The sequence below is a fragment of the Anabrus simplex genome, chromosome 5 (genome assembly GCF_040414725.1).
Source record: "Anabrus simplex isolate iqAnaSimp1 chromosome 5, ASM4041472v1, whole genome shotgun sequence".
Classification (NCBI taxonomy): domain Eukaryota; kingdom Metazoa; phylum Arthropoda; class Insecta; order Orthoptera; family Tettigoniidae; genus Anabrus; species Anabrus simplex.
In genome coordinates this window covers 421,032,618-421,056,882 of record NC_090269.1, presented here as the reverse complement: position 1 = coordinate 421,056,882, position 24,265 = coordinate 421,032,618, and the positions used below count along the sequence as shown (strand labels likewise).

The 24,265-nt window shown below is 42.2% G+C and overlaps 1 protein-coding gene across 10 annotated transcripts in view; it reads left to right on the top strand.

The window, feature by feature from the left end:
• hts (adducin 1-like protein hts) overlaps positions 1-24,265 on the top strand; it is a 506,583-nt gene that overhangs the window by 64,618 nt on the left and 417,700 nt on the right. For all 10 annotated transcript variants that reach the window (XM_067147801.2, XM_067147796.2, XM_067147800.2 and 7 more), the window contains exon 2: positions 21,323-21,371. The gene's annotated coding sequence lies outside the window, so the exon portion shown is untranslated. The remainder of the gene's footprint in view (positions 1-21,322; positions 21,372-24,265) is intronic.

Here is a 24,265-nt window from a genome sequence, read left to right as displayed (position 1 = left end):
TGTCGTATCTGACGTGGAGAAGCTTTGTCTTAACGTTGCTTGAACATGAAGGTGAGTGGCTTGTGGTCGGTGTAAATCGGAAAATCACGTCCTTCAAGCATGTACTGAAAGTGCTTCACAACTGAGTAGGCAGCGAGGAGTTCTCTGTCGTAGGTTGAGTAATTCCTCTCTGCATTTGTCAGTTTCTTGGAGAAGAATGCTAATGGTTGCAGATTATTGTCCTTGATTTGTTACAAGGATGCACCAATAGCATAATCTGAGGCATCTACCATTAAAATTAGTGGTAAATTTGAAGATGGATGAGCTAGAAGTGTTGAATCGGCCAAGCTATTTTTTAGGTCATTAAAGGCTTATCGAAGGTTTTCTGTCAAATTAATTTTTCTTTTGTCATTTTTCTTAGTCCCGTGGAGAAGGTTCAAAAGCTCTGCTTGTTTACTGGCTGAATTTGGCAGTGTTCTTTGGTAAAAGTTAATGAGGCCAAGAAACCGGCGCAGTTCTTTTACTGTTGTGGGTAGCGGATAGTCAACAGTGGTTTGCACTCGCTCTGGTAGTGGTTTGATTACTTCTGCAGATATCACATATCCCAGGAAAGGTACTTCTGTTGTACTGAAAATGCACTTGTTCAGATTGATTCTGATGTTGAACTTACTGAGTCGTTCGAAAAGCAGTTGAAGATGCTTCTTGTGCTCTTCTTCATCTTGTGATGTTACTAGGATGTCATCTATATAACAGTACACGAAATCGAGGTCTCTGAGTATACTGTCGATATATCTTTGAAAAGTTTGAGCCGGATTACGGAGTCCAAATGGGGTACGCAAAAATTCGAACGAACCAAATGGAGTTATCACTGCTGTCTTAGGTACATCGTCCGGATGTACAGGGATGTGATAAGCTCTGATCAGATCTATTTTTGAAAATATTCGTTTGCCATGTAGTTGGCTGTTAAAACCTTGAAGGTTAGGAATAGGATACCTGTGAGGCTTGGTGATGTTGTTGAGAGCACGGTAGTCTCCGCAAGGTCTCCAGGATCCGTCTTTCTTGGGAACTAAGTGGAGGGGACTTGCCCAGGCGCTCTTTGATGGCTGGCAGATTTTCATATCTATCATTTGTTGGAACTCTGCTTTAGCTGCTTTGAGTTTATCTGGTGGTAGTCGTCGTGCCTTTGCTGCTACAGGATGTCCTTCTGTGACAATGGTATGATAAACAGAGGTATCTGGGATGTCGAAATGGACGTTTTCATGGAGCAAGTTGGGAAATTTCTTTAGAATCTCAGGATGTGTTTGATCTGGTGGCATTACATAAACTGTTTCTATGCCCGAGACTTTAATCAATGTGCCAGGTGTGTCTGCTGATGTTAATGGGTCAATGAGTCGCCTGTTCTTTAGATCTACGATAAGGTTGTAATGGTGAATGAAGTCGGCTCCAATAATCGGTGATTGCACATCTGCAATTACGAATTTCCATGTGAAATTGCGCCGTAAACCCAAACTGAGTACTAGTAGACGCTCTCCGTAAATGTTAATACCAGTACCGTTTGCTGCATAAAGTTTACGATCTGTCTTTTTTGGGCGATCACTATCCGAAGGCGGAATCACAGAAATGTCAGCTCCGGTATCGACTAAGAAACGACTTCCGCTACTTCTGTCTGTGAGAAATAGGCGGCGTGAAAAATGACTCCGATCACCTGCCGCCGCTAGTGTGGAGCGTTTTAGTTTGACTGCATGTTAGAATTCTGAGCGGAAGGTGGTTGATATGAGCATGGGCACTGACATTTCTTTGCCCTGCTGCGATATTTCAAGTAATACCAACATAGTGCTCCATTAGGATTAAAAGAGTGGGCTGATCGGGACCTGTCTCGTGACCTTCTTGGTGTGAAACGAGATGATCGTGAGCTACTTCTTGAAGAACGTGACAACGTTTTCAATTCATTGATTTTCAGTGTTAATTCAGCGATCTGCATTTCTAGTCTTGAGATACGATCGTTACTGACATCATTTATTTTATCGACTGCAATGGTGGATGGTGCCTGCGCGGTTTGAGCACAAACATTTAATCCCGGTTGTGAAATTTCAACAATTTTGTCAGCCATAGTGGCTATGGTGTCCAGATTATCTTTACTCGTAGCTAATATAGAACGTGCGGTAACATGAAGCCGCTGCATAAATATGGTTTACCGGGCGAGTTGGCCGTGCGCGTAGAGGCGCGCGGCTGTGAGCTTGCATCCGGGAGATAGTAGGTTCGAATCCCACTATCGGCAGCCCTGAAGATGGTTTTCCGTGGTTTCCCATTTTCACACCAGGCAAATGCTGGGGCTGTACCTTAATTAAGGCCACGGCCGCTTCCTTCCAACTCCTAGGCCTTTCCTATCCCATCGTCGCCATAAGACCTATCTGTGTCGGTGCGACGTAAAGCCCCTAGCAAAAAATAAAATAAAATAAAATAAATAAATATGGTTTTCAAGAAATCGTCCTTGACTTGCGTACCGGCTAAAGTTCGCATCTCACGCAAGAGCTGAGTTGGCTTCTTATCACCTAATTCTAATTCTGTTAATTTCGTCACTTTTCTATTCTCTGACTCTTCACATTCCTGAATTAGTCGTGCTTTAAGCTCTGTGAACGGAGTGGTAGATAGTGGTCGAGATAAAAAGTCGGAAATTAATTCTACAATATCCGCTTCTAATGACGCAACAACAGGATTGAATTTCGTGGTTTCGTTAGTGATACCCAACATAGTAAACTGTGTTTCAACTTGAAGAAACCATACCTTTGTTTTTCTTCCAGATGGGTGGAATCCTCACTGAAATGCGAACAATACCCGCTTCGTTCCATACTGTTGTTGGCGGTGGATTTGTTTCGTTGCTGGCATCGGTCATTTTCACACTTGACTAACCACAAAATGTGTTTCGCGCCGTATTTTAATATCACGTCGGGGTCACCAATGTGGTAATTGATGATGATTATGTACTTGAATAATAGAACAGGGATGGTGTATTAATGTGTTTAATTAACACTCCAACTATCGTGGGGAACGAAGGTAAAAGCATGAATAATAATCAGAGAGAATAAAGATAATATTAGAAGCACAGAACATCAATATATGAAAGTCTTCAAAATATAAACAAAGTTCAAGGAGTTTATAAAACATATGAGTTTATACACATATATTAATACTAAAGGCCGGCACAAAGGTATTTTTTGCTTACTGCCAGGAGAGTGGTTATTTCCTTCGATTGGTTTTCTACCTCTTGACTGTTAAATGCTAGTTGTTTTAGTTCTTCAATGAGTTCACGAGCGAGTTGTTTTATTTGCCAATTCCGTATTTTCCTCACATATATTCTGCTATTCTGCACTTCTGCTTGAATGCAAAATTTTAAATCTGATTGCGCATCAGCAACTAGTGGGTTATGATCGGAACCTACATATGCTCCTGTATATGTACTAACCCTTTTAATAAAGTTCCTGAATCTCTTATTGAAGAGGATATAATCAATCTAATTACATTTTGGAACGTCATGTTCATTATCAGCTGGTGAATTCAAAGTGTACACTCTACGGTCTGGAAGTTGGTACCTTATCTTGTATTAGAGATGACCATTTAATTTTCCTGACAGAACTGATACAACCTGTTTCCACAGTCATTGGATGCACCAAGTCCACATTTTCCCACCGAATCTCTACGCTGTCCTTTTCCGATCTTTGCATTGAAATCTCCCATTATCGTTACGTTATCACTTTTCGTTGCTTTCAGGATGTTTTGTAAGTCTTTGTAAAAGTTCTCCACCTCATTATGATATTTATTTGCTGTGGGAGCGTACATTTTTATTATGTTGATCTGGAAAGGGTAACAATGTAGTTGTAAGAGCATAAGTCGATCTGATATTGGAACGAAATTGGCGACATGTTTCACAGTTTCTGACCACAAATATTGCTACACCATTACGGTGAATTTTATCAGTGTCAGGACTGCCATGGTAATATAAATTTCCATTATCTCTTTTGCATGTATCTTCGCCTGGCCAGCTTAATTTACTTGCCCTAAGAACATCAATCTTGAACCTTTTCATTTCTTTAATTGTATTGTCCATTTTGCCAGCCATGAACAAACCCCTCACATTCCATGTTGCTAATCTCATTTTAGATGCCACTTCATTGAACTGGGACAATCTTAGCACCCCCTGCCCATTTAAGGGCGGCCCGGGACTAGGGGCCTCTGTCTGATTAACTCTATCCATAGTGACATCCTGGGGAATATATAATCGGTGGTTTCCCGTTGCCTTCTCTGGTTTCTGTTCAGACCCTGTCGATAGCAGCCCCTAATGTGGAGACGCTACCTATATTATATTATTCCGAGTGTTTGGTTGCCTCCTCCGCCTTCTACACTTTCGCCGTAGTTACCGTTGAGGTCTTCACACATCACTCTGTGCTAGGGCCCTCCATATTTGACCCCTGGAGAGAGGGTGCCCCAGCATTTTAAAGCCCCCAGGAATTGGGCTACATGTTGGTCCGCGGATCCAAAGATCATCCCAGTAGGCATCCCCCTATCTACCACCTGGTGACGCGCTCTGAAGTGGTCAGGTTCCCCTGGTTACTTATTAGAAGTTAACCCCTTCCACAAGGCTGAGGTTATTTGCAGAGATGTTTTGAATACGGAGTCTAATCATCTGGGTGTTTTATGATTTGTTTACCATCCATGGTCCTGTCCTTTGTACACGCATGCACAAAAATTGTATCCCGATATAAATAAAACATGGCATCTCACCACTTCCTCGCTTAACGCATTGCTGCAGGTAAACTGTCCGTTATAAGACTGTTGTGGTTGAAATGGGCACAGTGGTGGATGTGTATCTTACAATTGGTTTTACGTCGCCCAGACACAGATTGATCTTATGGCGACTATGGGATAGGAAAGGCCTAGAAGTTGGAAGGAAGCCGTGGCCGTAATTAAGGTACAGGCCCAGCATTTGCTTGGTATGAGAATGGGGAAACCACGCAAAACCATCTTCAAGTTTGCTGATAGTGGGGTTCGAACTGAACTGGCACTAAGAACACGACGAAGTCCCAATGCGGTGGATTTGGTCAAAAACTAGAAAGACTGTCAGGAAATGGACCCGGGCCTCCTACACAGATAACATACATATGAGACGAATAAAAATAAAAATATAACAGGAATAAGGGCAAGAACATTAATTTATTATGAAGATAAATTCAAAAAAGATCGCAAGGCGAAACCAGGGGGCCAAAAATCAAAGAGATTATATTAATCATACGTGGCACATAATCAAAATACACAAGATTCACTGTTTATCGCACCTTCACACTCGCTCACCTTGATAAAAAGACGTGATGAAAAGTCAGGTACAGGGGCTTGACATCTATCATCATTAAATGAACATAAATTCAGGTGGGTACAAAGTACTTTTTTATGCACTTAAGGTCTAAAACCATAAGTTTAGGGAGAAACAGCACGTTATAACATTCTCCCTTGCTATTCATACGGTAAGACATAACGCTCTCAACATTAAAAATCCACGTCCCCCGATAATACAAGATAATTGAGTAAAAGTGCTTGAAACAGGAGAAGAGGGAAGGGTGCACCGAGCTCATAAAATTAAAGCGAAGAGAAAAGAGAAAACGGGGTGGTCGCCATGGTTTCACGCCAAATAACTAAGGTAAAATTGAAAGACGTCCCTTAAAGAATAAAACAAATTAAACGAGAAAATAGGTAAAGAAAGCCAATGACGGCAAATAAACTAAAAATAAATAAATTAGACACACAATGTATCACGGATCCAAGGGTCAGAACCACCCACGCTCACACAGTGACCATAAAGGTTAGATCGCCGAATAAAGGGACGTATAAGAACGTTAACACACAGCACATGACAAAATAAACAACCGCTCTGGAGCTCAGACAATACGAACCAGAAAGTGGTCCATCTTAGAAACAAACTGGCCAATCGCGTTGTTAGCTTGTATTCATACCACGAAAATGTGGTGTACATGAAATATTGAGAACACGCGATAAAATAATAGAACATGAGCTCAAGCGGTATGTTAAAGAAAAAGGTCTCAGGCGGCACACAGCAAACAATCTCACACACGCACGTATGCATCCATGTCACCTTCTGTTGTCAAAACAAACATAGCGGATCGGTAAAGGAAAATATCGAAAGAAGCGTGTAAAAGCAAAGTTAACACACAAATAAATTAGAAACACATGTAATGAGAGTAACCTTTCTAACCCAACCATGGTGAACACAGAACGAAGTAATAATAAAACAAGAGAAGGTTAAAGAAAAATAAATACCTCAGTCACATAGACAATTAACATTCTCGAAAGGTCGAGATATGTATAAAGACATCTTGAATCTGTTAAAATATATTTTATACGCCACAAAGGCGACTTGGAAATCCAATGCTTCCATCTTCTAAAGTCAGAACTCTCCACACAACCAACCAGAAAGATAACCGAACAAGACGGGGCAGAAAAGAAATGCTCTGCCCTATGCTAACGCATGAGATGCCATCTGCCGGAATAGAGAAAGATTACGTAGTGGTAACAACACATGATGGGAAAGAGTAACAGTTCACCATAGATACAAGAGGCCGCTAGGAACGTGAGGTCTTCAGAACAGGCAAACGAACCATAAAATGATATGGTGTGGTTGAGAACTCACCATCTTCCGGATGCAAGCTCACAGCTGCGCGTTAACCGCACGGCCAACTCGACCGGTGGATGTATATGTCTTTTTACGAGAGTTTAATCCTGGTGTAAACAAATAGGCGGAGCACGTTACCTTTGCACGTGACATTCACGTAGTTGACTGGAGAAGCAACCGTCGGACTCAGACTGGCACTCACTCGACTGTATGCGAGCTCGAAGGGTGGTAGTAGGCCCTACATGGCATTAATTTTATTTTAGTTTATTACATTTAGAAAGTTTGGAATAGTACGTAATCAAACGGTTGTCGTATATAGATGTATATGCTTTTTAAATATAAAATAGTGATTAAGTAACGTGAAATGAAGGCACAAGGCGTGGTGTAATACAGGAAGTCTTCTCGTAATGAGGTTAAGTCCCAAGCTGTACAGCGTAGAGATAAGGTGCTGCATTTTGCAGCAGCAGTGTCAGTATTCATAGTAAGAGAAATGGAGCAAGAGGTAGGATCATCGCGTATAGTGAAGCACAAAAGAGGAAACCCACTCAGAAGTGACCATACGCAGTGCATTGTGAATGTGTTCAATAAAGTAAACAGAATCCAGGTTTAGTCGTTTATTCAAAAGTTCAGATCTTAGCACTGTTGTCGTATGCGATGCGCAGCCGTGTACGTCCGAACACGAGACGTTGACGGGGTGGAGGTCGGTACTACACGCTCAGCGAATCACAACTCTTTCTTTGGCGGAGGCGTGGACATACCCTGTTTACATCAGGATTAAACTCTCGTGAAAAGACATATCAGTACGCACACTGTGCTTTCAGCATTTCCCGTTCACTCCATTCCCGTCCTTTTCGGTACTGGAGTGGCCTTCAGCAGTGCCTCTTCACTCCCTCGCCTTCTTTTCAGTACTGCAGTGGGGCAGTGTTTATTATTTATCTCCGGACACCATTTTTGTCCGTGCGTGTACTTCGGACTCAGATCGATGCTGGTCCATGCCACTTGAATTCACTTCTATACTACTTGGCAATTAGGTGTTCGTTGCGAGTGTCCTGCCATTGTTCCAATCTGTTTGTACCTGCAATCATGTTATTTTTTGTGTTCGTTGTAAGATTTCCTAAGTCAACCCAGATTAGGTCTGAAAACGGGACAGTGTTAAGATATTTTCGTCTGGGGAATTTACTACGCTAGCTTTCCTACACCTTGAATCCGCTTTACTTACCGTACTCCCATTCTTGGGAAATACACGTTCTCATTGCTTAAAATATTCTGACTTTTTGTTTACTGCCTGGCATTGTTCTTTTTTGTTTCTTCTCATCGTACGTCACTAGCTGCTGAAAAGGAAACGTTCGATGATTATGTTGATTACCGTATCGGATCTCTAGCGTAAGATTAAAGTTGTATGGTTGGTTGACTTCACCGAGTAAGTAAACCTCCTCTCGTGAATGGCGTTATTGAAGCGTAAGACTAATTGGAGATATTAAGGCATTCGGTTCAACATTAAATAATGGAAGTAGGCGTTGGAAGTCATGTGCGAAATGAAGTTCGCTTAGAATTTAGTTTCAATGAAGAGTTACGTGATCACTTTTTTTGCAAATTTTCATTTGCTCTCATAATTATTCCTTTTAAAACAATAACTTTTCTGATGGAATACTAAATTGTTCGCATATTTCCTCCACTCGTTTGACAGATATTCTTCGGAAACGGGTCTTTTAAAATGAGTTCTGTATTGATCACTATTTTTGTTTTCCTGGCCGGTATAACGTACCAACATCACTACATTTCTTTCTTTCTTTCTTTCTTTCTTTCTTTCTTTCTTTCTTTCTTTCTTTCTTTCTTTCTTAATCTGTTTACCGTCCAGGATTGATTTTCCCCTCAAACTCAATGAGGGATCCCACCTCTACTGCCTCAAGGGCAGTGTCCTGGAACGGGAGACTTCGGGTCGGGAATAAAACCAGGGAGGAGGACCAGTTCCTCGCCCAGGTGGCCTCACCTGCTATGTTGAACAGATCGGAAGGGATAGACAAGGAAAAGGGAAGGAAGCTGCCGTGGACTTAAGTTAGGTACCATCTCGGCATTTTCCTGGAAGAGAAGTGGGAAACCATGGACAACCACTTCGAGGATGGCTGAGGTAGGAGTTGACCTCCCGAGGCTGAGTGGACCCCGTTCCAGCCCTCGGACCACTTTTCAAATTTTGTGGCAGAGCTGGGAATCGAACTCGGTTCTCCGGGGGTGGGAGATAATCACGCTAACCACTACACTACATATGTGGCACATTTGTTACTTTGATATAAAATACATTACAGCTTTTTACCAAGGTAGTTGGCTGCGCAGTATGGTTCATGTAGCTGTGAACTTGCATGCGAGATATAATGGGCTCGATCACAATCGGCAGCCCCGAATATGGTTTTCTTTTGTTTCTCATTTTCACAGCAGGGAAATAATGGAGTTGTACCTCGGTCTGCAGCTGCTTCCTTCCGCTTTCCTATCCCGTTGTTGTCGAAAGTCTGGGTTAGTACTATATAAATCGGTAGGAAACTTAATTCCTTCATATCGTCGTAGAGTTTCACAGAAAGTCTTCAACATTTGTATGGATCGCATTGCAGAATACACGCACAGGAGAGCAGTGGGACGCCCACGCCAACTGCGCTATTTTCGGTAAGTAGATAGGTCTTTTGTTAGACCTGTCTGCATGGTTTTACAGACATTCGTCGCGTCTTAGGAACTCCTAAGTAGGTTGAAGGATGAATTCACGTTTATTCTCCCAGCAGTTGCAAGTTGTGCTTGGATGTCATAGTTATGGAAGTTACATTACGAAGTTGTGGGGATGATTTGTTCGAAGTGACATTATTTTATAAAAGAAATACCTATGATACTTTTGAGTTCAGCATCACGACTCGGCGCGAAGAACCTGTGTTCAGTCCTGACGGAGGTTGTCAATTTTTGAAGGAATAAAAATAGTGGTTTTGCAATGACATTTTAAGCATGTTCAAGGCTTCTGCTGGCACACTGCGTATACTCAGTGGCCTCCTATATATTTCAAGATTACCCCCTGTGGGTGGGGAACGCAGACGAAGAATACACCCTCGGTATCTCTTGCCTGTCGTAAGGGGCTACCAAGGGGTGATGATTTTAGAACCTTGGGAGTACTTGTGATTAGTACCATTTCGTGAGGGTCGACATTTTTGCGATTAGTACCACCATGTCAGGACAACCATGGATCTGCATTACCTACGAGTAGTAACCTTATGTGAGGAACACCACGGGCCTGGACGTAGCGTGGGGTTAGTACTATCGTCTGCACCTTGGCAAGGGGGGTGCATTCGGCTGCGCCGACTAATACCCATGTGCCGTAACGCTGCGCTGGAATGTGTCGGTTCCCCTGTGTTCAGAATGGGTCTGCGCTACGTATGGGTAGTGCCACTTTCTGAGAAACTCCATGGGTCTATATTACCTGTGGTTAATGCCACCATGCGAGAGACACCATCAGTCTGCATTACCTGTGATTTGTACCATTATGAGGGGCCGTTGACCTGGATTTTGGACCCGTTTAGATGATACGTATCATCCCAGTAATTAAGACATTGTGAATTGAATCCACTGATTGTTTTCGTTTCAGGATCATTTTTTCACCACCATTCGTTTTATATTTTAGTTAGTGGATCCTTTTTTGAAGTTTTAAGTTTAATTTCGTTGCACCTCGTACCATTGGGGGGCCGATGACCTAGTTGTTCAGCACCTTTGAACAGCAAACGCCCTCTATATTTTAAGATTAATTACTTCGACGCTTATTGAGTTTGTGAAATGTGCTCGTGATTGCTAAGTTCACGTGGGTAATGAAAAAATGAAATGGCGTATGGCTTTTAGTGCCGGGGGTGTCCAGCATGTTCGGCTCGCCAGGTGCAGGTCTTCCCATTTGACGCCCGTAGGTGACCTGCGCGTCATGATGAGGATGCAATGATGAGGAAAACACATACATTCAGCCTCCATGCCAGAGAAATTAACCAATGATGGTTAAAATTCCATCCCTGCCGGGAATCTAACCTGAGACCCCTGTGACCAAAGGCCAGCGCGCTAACCATTTAGCCATGGAGTCGGACGCGTGAGAAATAAAATTGTGTTTCTTAGTTATCGAGTTAAGATTAAATGGCATCGCAAAAATGAGTCTTTGCTGAACTTTACCACATTCAAACTGCCTTTTGTTATAGTTCTAATTCGACTGATTATTCAATATCCTTCAAGAGGTAGACATAGATGAATAACTGAAGTTCTAGGTAGACAGATAATTCGTGCTCGGAAAATAAGATAAAAATCAGTTATTTTCTCTTTAGGTCTGAAATTTTGCTACTGCTTTAATTGAACATCAGAAGATATTTTTGACCATAAAAGTATACTGCCATTCTCACCGATTCTAGGAGCTCATATAAAAAAAACTATAATTTTATCTGTACACTTCCATTTTTTGCTTCGTACTTACCTCTGACGAGGACCTAAGCGGAAAAGAGATCTCGTATGTGAAGAAAACGTATCCCTGTTCTGCACGAGTCGTTCTAGTCTATGGTATGTTGTCGCTCAAGTTATAGGGGCCTGTTCCGGGTCCTCTTCTAAGAACCTTGAGTCAGACTGTTCTTTCACTACTACTTTTAATGTCCCCCTCAATTTCAGGGTGATTCCATACTTAAACTAGGGTTGGTAGTTGAGCTGTTATCCTTAATCGATTGCTACATGTTATGGCCGGATCCAGTCTACGCAGTGGACACCTGTACACATATTCATGCAACAGCATTAACCCTGTAGCATGCACTGCACCCTCCTTCACTAACGCAACTGTCTCAACTTCTTCGTGGCTTAAGGGTTTCTTTAACTTTTGAAGTATGAGCATGAAAACTGACTGAAGTATTTCACTAATAACCATAAGTTTTGTATCCCGTCACAATGCTACGTAATCATTCATTGTACCAAATACAGTTGAGACAAAACGCGACACTCTGCGAGATATCGATGGACAGCGATTAGAGCTGTCTAGCGGAGTGACCTGAGAGTTACTGATTCTGTCATAAGAGCACGTGTATTTGTTCGTGAAGTTTTTGGGGTTATTTCTGCGTTTGCATTAAGTTGACATAAGTAAATAGTAGCGTGTGGCATTCCTTTATATCTCCTGTCAGTATGAGTGGAAAGATATGTGCTGCGTTTGGCTGCAATAACTATGAAGTGGAGAAGGATTCGCGGTCTTCCGTTTCCCTCGTGACAAGAAAATGTAAGTAAATACTGTGTTTGCATATATATTCTTCCAGTTACAAAGATATTTTTATAGAAGGCCTACTTCATAAACTTCTGACCTGCGCGACCCATATTTTAACTGGCTTAAAATATAAGCGTATTTTAACTGAAGCCGTTAACCTTCAATACCGATGTAGTTTTGTAGGAGTGAACTGTGGGTTTTGATTTAATTCAGGAAAATGCATATGCATATGTGTGTGGCTGGTTGTGTTCCAATTTAGCCCATTTGGAATGCCGTAATGCGTTGTCAAGCACTGAAGAAAATATGGATGATTTAGGAAATGTGAAGATTATGCAAATTTGCTTTACCCTAATGTAATGGCAAGTATTGCTTATAGGCAAATTTTGAATGTTTTTGCGGTTAAATTTATAGATTTTATTTTCTTTCTGTTAGTAGGCTTCAGGTTAAAAGAAAAATTGTCCAGCTCTTAGATGTAAATTCATTGAATCATGTGTGTAAGGAATGTGCCGATATTTTTGACAATTGTGCTAATGTGATGTACAATGCTTTTTACATGAGAAAAAAAGACAAATCTAGCCGTGAAAGTTCAGGCAGGTATGCTCAAGCTAAAAAATTAATGCATAAATGAAAGGTCAAGCCCTTACACAACAGTGCATTTCACATCTAAATTATATGTCTAATTTCAGTCTTTAAATAATAACCTGTTTAATAATTCTTCATTCATGTATTCAGAATTGCTTTAGCAACTTTGAAGTTAATATTTTAGCAACATTTTCTTTCTAGACGTAATTATTTATCCATTTCCGTATATACAATTCCATTGATATTTGAATTTAGCGCTAATTTTCAGGTCACGCCACTAGGAGCGCCACTTGCGAATTGTCTCCCATTTTAAGAAGGCTAAATCCGGAAGTGTCGCATATTGTCTCTATTTGATTTTACTAAAGGCGGAGCCTTGTCGCTGTAAACATTTTCGTCTCTGTCGCTCTCCTTACTTTCCTTCTAGTCCCTGTTTTCATCACATTCTTCATGTCATCGAAATATGATTTTTCCTGGAGTTTCCTGTGCCTGTTTCCCCACACGTTTCCTACAAAAATATTTGTGAGAAACTTAGCGTGTCTCAGCAGGGTGTCTTGTTTTTCATGTACTTCCTCTAAAAACCTGGTTTGATTTCCAGTCAGTCCTGCTCGTTGGCGTGATCCTCCGTACCCTCATCTCCACTGCCTCTTACCGAGCTCTCTCCTTTCTCGCAACTTTCCACTTTCACACCCATGCAATAGCACGATTCTAGCATGGAATTGTATCCGTAAAGAAGTAATAAGCGAAAGAACTGGCAGCCTTATCTAGCACGAGATGTTTGGAGAGGGACATCCTAAATACTGAATATAAACTTGAGGAAGATGTTCTACATTCGCTTGTAAAATTCAGATCGTTGTACGGGGCAGAAATACGCGCCATTAAAGAGAGTAGGGAAATTATTATTATTATTATTATTATTATTATTATTATTATTAGACTAGTACACCCACTCTATCCCCTGCCAACCGTAAGAGGCGACTAAAAGGGGCCTCAGGGCTCTCAGCTTGGGAGCGTGGTGGGTTGGCGATCACGGGGTCCTTAGCTAAGACCTGACATTGCTTTCACTTCTGCTAGGCTCCTTGCTTTTATCTATCCTGTCCGACCTCCCTTTGTCAACTCTTGTTCTTTTCCGATCCTGACGGTATTAAGAGCATTCAAGGCCTGGGGAGTCTGTCATTTTCACGCCCTTCATAGCTCTTGTGTTTGCCCGGTACTTCATTTTTCGAAGTGTCGGTTCCCTTAAATTTTCCTTCTCTGACCCGCTGTGGGTGGAACACGCAGATGAAGAATACGCCCGTGGTATCCCCTGCCTGTCGTAAGAGTTGACCAAGGGATGATGGAGTTAGAACCATGAGACTACTCGTATTTAGTACCATAACGTGAGGAACACCATGGGTCGACGTTACTTGCGATTAGAACCACCATGTGAGGAACACCGCTGGTGTTTGCGTTGCATGGGATTGGTTCCACTGTGTTTAGAATGTGTCTGTGCTGCCTGTGAGTGGTACCGTAACGTATGGTACACCATGGATTTACATTGCCTATGATTAGTACCACTATGTGAGGAACACCCGGGGTCTATATTGTCTGTGATTAGTACCACCATGTGAGGAACGCCATGGTTCTGTGTTACCTGTGATTAGTACCACTATAGAAGGAACGCCATGGTTCTGCTTTACCAGTGATTAGTGCTGTTATGAGGGGCCGGTGACCTGGATTTTGGACCCCTTTGGAATACAAGCATCATCTCAGAAAATAAGGCATTGTGAATTGGATCCACTGATTGTTTTGGATTCATGGTCATTTTTCATCATTATTTTTAGATTCTAGTCAGTGGATACATTTTGAAGTTTTAATTATAGTTTCATTTCGTTGCACCGCGTATCGTTAGGGGCCGATGACCAGCTGTTAGGCCGCTTTAAACAACGGTAATCATATTTCGTGAGCAGTACATACACTTAAGAAAATGGAAATAGCAACACCATGAAGACATTGGTCGTTTGTGTTGATTTTCAAGATATGGAACGATGCCATGTAGGTATGTAAATGGTCAAAGTTTCAGACCCATTGGATTGTTGCTACAGGTCTTCCCACGTGATTGGTCGCGGAGGAATCAACTCAAGTTTACGGACTCTGGTGTAGCGTAGTTGACGTGCAGTCTGTGCAGTGAAGTGTTCCCCGTCAAACATGCCTCGACGACAGAGAACAGCACGCTATCAACAACTGTCGCCGTTTGAGAGGGTTCGGATAATTGAGCTGTGTGAGGCTGGATTATCGCTAAGGACGCAGTCTGTGCAGTGAAGTGTTCCCCGTCAAACATGCCTTGACGACAGAGAACAGCACGCTATCAACAACTGTCGCCGTTTGAGAGGGTTCGGATAATTGAGCTGTGTGAGGCTGGATTATCGCTAAGGACTGTCGCTGCACGTGTTGACCGACAGGCATCTACGGTACAACGTGTATGACAGCAGTAGTCAAATGAAGGTCCCCACACTCATGGACCTTGCACAGGCCAAGCTCGACAGACAATTGTGAGAGAGGATCGCCGCATCATTCGGATGGCCCGGACGGAACCCCATCCAACAGCAGTGCAAATTCGAGCAGCTGTGGCACCCCAAGTTGCGCAACAAACAGTTGGTAATCGCCTGCGTGCAGCTGGTTTACGAACCCGTCCCTGCAGAAGGTGTTCCATTGACCCCACAACAGCGACGTGTAAGACTGGCCTGGTGTCGAGAAAGATCGACGTGGGTCGACGAATGGCATAGGGTCGTCTTTAGTGATGAATCGCGCTTCTGTCTTGCCCGCAGTGATAGCCGGAATCTTGTGCGCCGACGTACCGGGGAGAGGGGCCACTCGGATGTTATTGTTGAGAGGCACACAGGGCCAACACCAAGCATTATTGTCTGGGGAACTGTTGGCTTTAATGTGAAATCACAATTAGTGCTTGTTGAGGGCACTATGACTGCTCGACAGTACGTTGATTAGTTACTCAATCCAGTGGTTGTCCCTATGATGGCGAACATCGCTAATGGGATGTTTCAGCAGGACAGTGCCCGGGTTCACACTGCACGCATCTCCAGAGAAGCTCTCCACGACATCACAACCTTAGAATGGCCCGCCAGATCCCCGGACCTCAGTCCTATTGAGCATGTGCGGGACATGATGGGTCGACAACTGGTCAACCGTCATCAACCACCCACAACTCTGGAACAACTGACCCGTGCAGTGCAGCAAGCATGGGCCACAATTCCTCAGGAAGCGATCCAGGGCCTTATTGACTCCATGCCTCGACGAATTCATCAATGTATTGCAGCTCGTGGTGGTCATGTCCTGTATTGATTGTTGTCCAAACTTGCGATCAGAGGGACCTGAAAATGTAATCATCAAAGCACAACCGAACACTCGTTCTGCATGTTCAGTTGCAGCAATGTAGCACCACTCCTTCTGGGTGTTGCAATTTCCATTTTCTTCAGTGTATGTACATAAACATAACATACACGTTACATTACACAAAATACGCGGGACTTCACAGATCTAATTCTTGCCGTCACACTGAGTCCATCGTACAGGGTCTTTCATAAAGAATGAACCGATTTTATCAAGCTATATTTTCCCAACAGTCCGTAGTAAAAGATTAAACCTAAGACACATATGTTTGATGTTCATACTGGTGTTCAATATGACCACCACCAGCAGCACGGATCACATCAAGGCTATAAGACAATTCCTCCCAAACGCGTTGTGGCATACCACGATCCAGTGAGTTGATCACGCGTGTTGTCTGCTCTTAAAGGCCATCCAGTGTAATGGGTAGTGGCGGAACATAAACTTCGTCCTTGACGAATTCCCACAGGGAGAAATCGCAAGGAGTGAGGTCTGGGGATCTGGGAGGCCATGCGAGTAGAGCACAATCCGTAGCAGTGTTGAATGAAGTCGCGGGGAGGCAAGGAAGGCGCGGAGCACATTACTGACTAGTAATAGAAATGTGAGACCACGCACTTTGTAACGATATGAGACTTGTTCCGCTGCGTGGCTTGAGTACGGCACAATAAGCCTTCGAAATAGGTTCATTCTTTATGAAAGACCCTGTATAAGCAGCGACAGCAGTTTCCTCTGTGGTCGCTTGAACAAAGTGTACATGGACAGGGCATGGTTTATTGTTATACGTGTGTGGGGAAGTTTGATTTTTCCCCCGCAGTCACGAATTTCTGTTTTCCTAAATAGGGTAAAGTAAGGTAATTTGGTGGTGATTTTAGATTATAGCAAGATAAAGGGGAAAATTACGTTATTTCCATTGAATTCTATGTATCATATAGAGCAGAACATTAGCTATAGGTTTTGATCAGGAAAGCTTTATTGTAATTACTTCTTGAACTCTTATGATTTTGTGCAACTTAATTGAGTTACGTTATTTGGTGGTAGCAGCAAGGTAATTTGGTGATGGTTATTTTAGAACCCTTTTTTACTTTCAAGAGTTGATTAACTACATTTCACATGAATTTTTGTCTTTTGAGTCTTCACAACACACGTGACAGAAGGCTGCCAACTTACGAACTTCGGTCTTTACCGGACCAGATTACTGACAAAACCATTGGTCTGGCTATGTGTATAGGTTAGGACCGGCTTGAGATGGACACTATCGACTGGTAGGGCGATAGGACCTTTGAACTGTATGTTGGGTATTCAGCCCGAAGGCTGGTTTGGTCCTCCACAGTTCCGCCAACAGCTGTCATAAATAGCCTAGGTGTCCCTGAAGAGGCATATTAGGAAAATGAGTGAGGTAGTTTGCCGCTGCTTTCCTCACTGAGCCAGAAGTTCCTGTTACATATCAGTCTGCCAAGCCCACTGAAATGCATGCACCAACCAACCCTATGAGTGATATTTTCACACCATTCATAACAGGGACTGGCTGCATATGGAATAGTACTACTAGCATCGCTCATACCTCGGTCACTTTCATATTGTCAAGGCCAAGGATGAGACTGAGACAGGTCAGTGAAAGTAATTTATTCTAGCCCACGCCAGAAGGCATAGTGCAATGTAAACACTACATCTCGCCAGCAAAGGCAAGATCTTTGAACTGCTGTTAGATTATTGGAATGTTTTCAGTCGAACCTATTCTTTGCACATCGCAAGTAGTCGTCGTTCCATGACAAAACATTCTAAAATTTCTAGTCGAAACTCTCCGCAACAAAAGTGGACAGTGGTGTCTTTTACGAATTAGTTTTTTAAACGTAATTGACCAGCATTTAGACATCACTGCTGTACACACTCATTAGAACAAAAATGTTAGGCTTGCATTGAGACATGTTTTTTCTAGTTTTTTCGTAATCAAGAAGGCTGAATGTCGAATGTTTTCAGTCGAAAGTATTAATTTATTACATAATGTTAGTTGCCAGTCGTTCCATGACGAAACATTCGAATCCTTCTAGCTGAAACTCTCCGTAACGAAAGTGGATAGTGTTTTTTATAAGAATTACATTATTTTAAACGTTGATCATTAGTTATGAAATTAGAAATCACTAGTTTAGACACTCATTGGACAAAATAAATGTTATATTGAGCAGCTTTTAGTTGAAAGTGACACTTCTGCAGCCGAGAAGCTTACTCCACATTGGGAATGGGAAGGTGCACTACCCGGAAATCCAAGTTTCGTATCCTGTCACAGTGTGTGGCTATCCTTGGTGTAGTTTTCCCATGAGTCTAGCTGTACTCACCTCTACCAAATATCACGATAGTACTCTACCTCGGGCAAGTATCCAGATCCTGGTCTTAAATAATTAGTTACGGGATTGCGACTGAATTCAGTAACTTGTTTTGTGCTAGCTGGACACTGAAACGTGGAGAGACGACATTAGGCTCTATCCCCGAACAGTGCTAACAATAATACATCAAACGTCTGTTGCTGTAGGATATATGAAAATAACCAAACTGTTTTCCAGATTATTTTTAGCCGTGCTTTTTTAATGTTATTAATATTAAAAAATATACGGCGAAAACGAAGAACACGTTGCAAGATACCAAAACCCCTCTATGGCTGTCGGAGATACACGAAGTGACCATGAACCGATAGTTACATTTGTTTACGTGTCACAGTGACGGGAGTGTACCTGAATTCGGTCGACTTGTTTTGGAAAATAGTCGACTGTTTTAATAGTTGAAACTATAGACTAGTTTGATAGTGCACATCTGTAGGTCCGGCTCGTCACTCCGTAACCATTGTTTCTTTGTTTTTAGCTCAAGTAATTTCCGATAGTTTTCACCCTAAATTAAGGCATTGGGCATCAAATACCACTCACGATATGTAGCAGAGTAACATTCATCTCCAGTTCTCTCAGGAATGCCTAAATTGTTGGCATAGTGGCAGTCACGATACTCCAACTTTGTCATGTAGAGATTTGAGAATGTTATTGTCTTGGCAGTTATGGTTACTCTGAGCGAGTTAGTGTCGCGTAGTTGTGAGCTTGCATTCGGAAAATACATGGTTCGAATCCCACCGTCGGTAGCCTTGAAGATGGTTTACCGCGGTTTTCCATTTTCACACCAGGGAAATGCTGGGGCTGTACCTTAAGACCACGGCTACTACCTTCCCAGTCCTAGCCCTTTTCAATCATTCCGTCGCCGAAAACCTTCCATGCGTTAGCGCGACGTTAAACCACTAGAAAATACTTCTGAGATCTAGATCGGGAAGGGGCCGTGGTACTAGTTGTAAATGAAAGGCTGTGGGGATCGCTTAGTTCGTTGTGATGCTTGCAGAATGATACTGAAAGACAAATCAGTCTATAATGGAGATAATTGACATAGCCTAATTCTTCTTTTTCTACCGCTTTTTCCCATACCTGTGGGGTCGCGGGAGCGAGCCGTGTCGCACATGTGTATTTGGCCCTGGTTTACGGCCGGATGCCCTTCCTGACGCCAACTCTATATGGAGGGATGTAATCGCTATTCCGTGTTTCTGTGGTGGTTGGTAGTGTAGTGTGTTGTATGAATATGAAGAGGAAAGTGTTAGGACAAACTCAATCACCCAGTCCTGGGACAGAAGAATCAGAGGCGATTAAAACCCCCGACCCGGCCTGGAATCGAACCGGGGACCCTCTGAACCGAAGGCCTCAACGCTGATCATTCAGCCACAGAGTCGGACAAATAGCCTAATTACTAAATGCACGTAATTTTCCTGGTAACAGTTGCTTCCACCTAGACAAACCACCATTGAAGCTGATGTAATACGTTAATTTTGTAATCTATATAAATAAATAAATAAATAAATAAATGAGTTTTGTCTGTACATTGCTCAACATTTGGAAAGGATGGTATTTCTGTGTCAGTCATGTCCATAGTAACAAGGAAATGCATTTTTTTAATTTTCCGTAATGTCTGTCTGTCTGTCTGTCTGTCTGTCTGTCTGTCTGTACACGCATCACGAGAAAACGGCTGAAGAGAATTTAATGAAAATCGGTATGCAAAGTACGGGCATAAGTCGCTACAATCTAGGCCATAAATAATCTATTTCACGCTGAGAAAAATGGTAGTTTAGGGGAAGGCCTAAAATTTAATTCTCAAATATTTATTAGTTTTCCCATCGTAAATAAAACCGGTATGCAAAGTCGGGGAATAAGTCGCTACAATCTAGGCCATAAATAACTTCATTCACGCTGAGCGAAATGGTAGTATAGGGGAAGGCTCAAAATTTAATTCTCGAATATTTGTGTTATTAGTGGTCTTATTGACAGTTGCTATATAAAGTTACATAGTATTAAATTTCCGATCATTTATGTCTTATATATTTTGACCGTAGTGGCTATGATAACCGAGATATTCATGAATATCGATTTTTGTTCCTAAGATCATATAAGCGCCGTCACGAGAAAATGGGTAAACGGAATTTAATGAAAATCCGTATGTAAAGTCGGGGAATAAGGAACTACAGTCTACGCTATAATTAATTTTATAAGACGGCCTTATATTACTGAGTCGAAAGAAACTGAATGTGAACGCCTGCAATACAGAAAGCATTGATCAATTGATCAACAATAACATTATATTGACCATTGTTTGTTGTGATTTGCTTTGTCTCTGTTGCCATTCATCTCCGATAGATGGGATTACTGCTATAATAAGAGGTTTTTTTTAAATTTCCTCTACGTCGCGCCGACACCGAGAGGACTCATGGCGACGATGGGATACGAAAGGGCTAGGAGTGGGAAGGAAGCATCCCCTACGTTAATTACGTTACACCCCAGCATTTTTCTGGTGTGAAAATTGGAGATCACGGAAAACTATCTTCAGGGCTGTCGACAGTGGAGTTCGAACCCACTACCTCCCGGATCCAAGCTCACAGCTATGCGCCTCTAACCGCTCTGCCAACCCACCCGGTCGTACCGAGTATAACAGCCTGCCTGAAAATTGGCGGGAAGTAGCTGGGGAGTTAGATAAATTTCTGATACTACTGATACGTAACAAACTGGTTCATCATAGCATTCGAACTATTCAATTCCTTCTCTGAAGCACTGATTGGAATGAGCAGTGTGCATATTTAATGGAATATTGGCAGAGAAGTGTTCACGGCTGTCTGCGGTCTGGTCATTGCAGCTCTGGAACTTTGGACTGTTAGATCGGAACCGTAGTACTGTTCGTTAAAAGTGAGAAAATGTGCGGTTTATTAATTTGATCGAGTATTTTATATAACATTACTTCTAATCACTACATTCCTTCTGACGACTTCAGGTAGGAAAACCACAAAGACAGTCTTTCGGAAAATCCCGTAGCGAAGCAGTGGTACATCAGCTAGTTATGAACATAAATTAGAGTACATTACTAATTTTTTTGTTTGTTTGTTTTTGTTTCAGATCCCACCATCACTTCGTAGCGACCCCGGGAAGAATTTCGCGGCAGTCGGTAAGTTCTGCTTTAAATTAGGCATAGTCTGTAGAAGAATGCTGTATTTTGTGGAATGAATAGTACATGATTTGCCACCTTTCGTACAGTATTCCAACACTTTTTGATTGAAGTCGGTGTTTTCTAATAATTATGTAAATAAATTCCAAGTTCCCTTTCGGTTGTTTCTTAGCTACATTGTTCGTATTGTTGTTTTTGCGTTCTTTAACTCTGACCTTCCTACGTATTGAATTACTCGACTTCACTATTGTTTAATCATTCCAGGAAATATCATTCATCTTGCGTCGAATACAGGTGTGAAGCCGGTTAATTCATTATGAATGTACTGCTGTTAAACATGATGTGAAAGAGTATGAAGTAGGTTGTCAATGAGGGGTTGAAAAATTATCGATGTGAGAGTCCTTGGTTCCATGCCATAAGCGGCGTGCCGGACGCGACCACGCCAGAATCGTGTCGCTAGCCACCGAATACAGTAGATTAGCACCGTGCTGCATACGACCAATCAGTCACCCCTGATCTGCATTTTCGGTTGTCGCCGAGGTGATAGATTGCCGATCAGTTGTTTACCTAGTCTTTTCTTTAGTCATTTCGGTGAATTTGAAAATTTATCGAACATTTCCCTTTGTACATTATTCCAATTCCTAACTTCTCTTCCTATAAACGAGTATTTGCCCCAATTTGTTATCTTGAAATCCAACTTAATCTTCATTTTGTCATCTTTCGTACGTTTAAAAACACCATTCAAACGTTTTCGTCTATTAATGTCATTCCGCACCAACTCTCCACTGACAGCTCGGAAGATACCATTTAATCGAGCAACTCGTCCCCTTTATTCAAAGGCTTAGCTTACCGATGCAATGTAGACATGAAAATTACGAGATTGCAATTCTCTTCCCAAGTTCTATTACTTGTGTTTATTTGGTGCATCAGTTGCTTTCCAGCCTGTATATACTGGAATGTGCTTTGATAATGTAACATGACCTCATGAAACTTCAAGGTATATGAAAAATGCTACCACTTCTTATGGTTACATTGAACGTTTTCAAATGTTTTAGTGCTTGGAGTGACCGAGGTCATTTGGCTCGCCAGTTCTGTAGCTGTTTTTCTTGTGTGTTACATGTACCACTGTGTGTTTATGGGTATCGGTGTAATTGACGGGCTAGGAAGTGGGCATGGCCTTGATAAAGGTACGATCCTGGCAATTGGCTGGAGAAGAAAATGGGTAACCACACGAAAAACTATTTTCGGGGATGGTCGACGGGGATTCGAAACCGCCTGTCTCCCGAACGAGCCGTAGCTGGTCGTGCTGGCACCTTCTCCCGGACATGGAAACGTAGTTCCGTATATGGGCATGTTGTAGGTTAAGACGTAAACGCATCACCATATTTCCTGTTGTAGAAACTGCCAGTTTATCCCAGGTGTGTTATGTAAAGTAGGGGCAGTAGCTGCTTATAGAAGTGGTTCAAGTGACATTGCGCTTCGTGCTGGTACTTCACAAAAGCGACTTACGAAGATGCTGCTCTGTCATTTCCGTTCTCCGAAAATTCAGGAACTGATCATGATGATCCCCAGAACTGTACTTAACCCTCTACTGCATACTGTTGCCATTAGGCAACAAATAACTTTCCACCTTGCCACACCTTCAACTGTACAGTCAATTAAACACACATCCCAGTGATGCCTTTGTTTTTTTTTTTTTTTTTTTTTTTTTTTTACATAACATAAGACAAAACAGCCCTACAGCCAAAGGTACTCCTTCCAACCCGTCAACATCCACGCGAACCAACCACCGTTTATTTTACATGGGCCCTCCCCATCATATTACCACAGGCTTCAGGAGTACCTCTGGCTCAACCTCAAAGACATTACCGACCTACCGTTGTGCAAGTATACTTGCGCCCTGCAATACGTATCCATGGCCAGTAGGCAGTAATGTTCGGTCTTTGAATGTTAAAAGCTTAGCGTAAAATCGTGGAAAATCGTATATACAGTATATTCCAATATGGCAATCCACATCACGTACGAGTGTTAAGCTATTAGGCCCAGTTAAGAATTGCTTGTATATGTAAACCACTGAGCGTATGTTGAACATTAAAGCTTGGAATTTTCTTCACCATACGGAAACGAAAAATAATTCATGCAGTAGAGGGTTAAAGGTCAGGTAAATGTAAATCAAATAATCTTTATTAAAATATAACTGAACTTGTGTTATTCTAGTATTCAGTATAACATTACCTAATTGTACATTTCCCCCTACATTGTTAGGGGTTTGACCTTAAAAACTCTTACCGGGCGAGTTGGCCGTTCGGTTAGGGGCGCACAGCTGTGAGCTCGCATCCGGGAGATAGTGCGTTCTAACCCCATTCTCGGCAACCCTGGAGGTGTTTTTCTAGTTTTCACACCAGGCACATGCTGGGGCTGTACCTTAATTAAGCCCAAGGCTGCTTCCTCCCCCTGCTAGGTCTATGCCATCGTCGCCGTAAGACCTATTTGTGTCGGTGCGACGTAAAGTAAATTGCGGTATGACTCGTCTGTTTTCTCTGGGTAAGGAATATCTCGATGTATGGCATTCCAAATCATTCATTACACTGATTTATTTTTCGACGAGTTCTGTAGTTGACTAGATATTACCTTTAAGTTTGGTGTGATGTAATGAATGCACGTTTTATTTCAAATTTCGTTATTCACAAGATGGAAGAAAAACAGCTCCGCTGGTATGGTCACGTCAGAAGAAGAAATGAACACCATTTAGTACAGAAAGCTCTTGCCATCGAAGAGCCAGAGAGAGGAAGTGGGCGTCGTAAGGCAACATGCAAACGAACTGCTAGGGCTGTCTTACAGAAAAGTGAGGTGCCATTCGATCTGGTGCAAGAACGTCAGACATTGAGTCAGAC